A 2286-nucleotide genomic window follows, 5' to 3' on the forward strand; every position below is an offset into this window, starting at 1 on the left:
ATCTGAGCTGCTTCCTCAGCCTCCTACCAAGGAAATTCCCGACCACACTGTCCTCAGTCACTGGTCCTCGCAAGCCTATCACAGATATATCCGTACCCCTGCCCATAACCTGCTTAGAGCCTACGAACGCGTGCACACCTCCAAGCCACCTTGAACCCCATCACAAACCTTCTGAGAGTTTGCCCTCCTCTCAGACACTTCTCTGGTCATGGTTTATTCTAAAATGTATTATTTTTCACAATGCCCCAATTGTGTTCAGTATGTGACAGTTCTTGACTAGCTTAGCACCAGGACACATTCACTCAGGAGCCCTGGTGTTGTACTGCATGCAGAATATGGATTTGGCTTGCTTTACTCAAATAAGCAAGGTCTTCCCAGAAATACTTGCTGTCTAGAAGGCAGCATGCTGCTCCAAAGCCTGTATGTGTCATTAAACATTAATGGCATAATGTACTTCCATATCATTACAAATGCTGGCTTTTGAACTGTGTGCTTAAAACAAGCTGGATTTTCACACTCCTTTTTACCGCATAAGACACAACATTCATGACTTCTTGAATTTCCCCTGGGGATCAATAAAGAATCTATCTATCTATCTGATTTCTAAAGTTAATTATAAATTTGGATTCAACGGACCACAGGACACATTTCCACTTTGGCTTGTTTCATTCAGGACTAGACAAAATGCCCGGTGGCATTTTGGGACCCTGTTTTTTCAGGTGCATCTCAACAAATTCGAATATCATCAAAAAGTTAATTTACTTCAGTAATTCAATTCAAAAGGTGAAACTCATATAGGTTCATTACAAACAGTGTCATCTATTTCAAGCATTTATTTCTTTTAATGTTGATAATTATGGCTTATAACCAATGAAAACCCAAAAGTCATTGTCTCAGAAAATTAAATTAATCAACACAAAACACCTGCAAAGGTTTCCTAAGCCTGATTTGACAGATGTCCAGAAAGCAGTCACTGACATCCTCCTGCTGTATCCAAGCATATTAATGGAAGGTTGAGTGGAAGGGAAAAGTGTGGTAGAAGAAGTTGCACAAGCCACAGGGATCAACGCAGCTTTGAAAGTATTGTCTAGAAAAGGCCATTCAAAAATTTAGGGGAGATTCACTAAGAGTGGATTGCTGCTGAAGTCAGTGCTTGAAGGGCCACCACACACAGATGTATCCAGAACATGGGCCACAACTGTGGCATTCCTTGTATCAAGCCACTCCTGACCCAGAGACAACACCAGAAGCATCTCACCTGGGCCAAGAAGCAAAATAACTGGACTGTTGCTCAGTGGTGCATTCCATTGGGAAATCAAGGTCCCAGAGTCTGGAGGAAGAATGGAGAAGCACATAATCCAAGCTGCTTGAGACTAGGGTGAAGTTTACACAATCAGTGATGGTTTGGAGAGCCATGTCGTCTGCTGGTGTTAGTTCACTGTGTTAAATCAAGTCCAATGTCAGTGCAGCCGTCTACCAGGAAATTTTTAGAACACTTCATGCTTCACTCTTTGTCAACATGGCTTGCCAAGATGATTGCATTTTTTCGATGTTTGAATGCACTGCTACCGGAGGTCTTAGTGATATGTTTAGAGTGCAGTCTTTGAAAAGGGCCACTGCTGCCTGAGGTGCTGTGCTGTGAAAAAAGTCCATTGAGAAAGAGAATGTTTAACTGGCAGTACCAGCACGAACTGCAGGAGAGTAGATTTTCTGTTGGTGATGCAAGAAATGAGGTCATTGTACTCATCAATCCTGTGATCCAGGGACATTGTTCTTTAGCTTCCATGGAATAGGGAACCCTCTAGAGTGCCTGGATGGATCTATGATTTTGTAGAGTCTGTGCCATATGAACCCTATTCACCAGCCTGAAACTACTGGTCCCAAGACTCATTGGACAAGGCCATATATTTCTAGTCCTCTAGGATCCAGTTATCAATCTCAGAAGCACAGATGAGCCACTGATTCGGGTGTTGTGGTATTGTTTACAGAGCACTTCTGTGAGGATATGGTTGAATAGAGCAAATATCAATTTTAATTCATCCCAAACATATTTAAGGAGCTCTCTCTCCAGAGAAAACAGATCTACTGTTCCACAGTACAATGTTAGTTAGGTTTTATACCACTCTAGCCAATAGGTGGCACTAAGCATGATGAACTCAGTGACGTGCTGTTGTTCTAGAGAGATATTTACATATATAAATCGACTGAACAAAATGTATTTAAAAGAAAGTCTGATGAACTTTATTTAGTAAGCACGAATGACACAATATTTACATTTATGTAGCT

Source organism: Hoplias malabaricus, chromosome 9 (assembly GCF_029633855.1).
Source record: "Hoplias malabaricus isolate fHopMal1 chromosome 9, fHopMal1.hap1, whole genome shotgun sequence".
In the NCBI taxonomy this organism is placed as follows: Eukaryota; Metazoa; Chordata; class Actinopteri; order Characiformes; family Erythrinidae; genus Hoplias; species Hoplias malabaricus.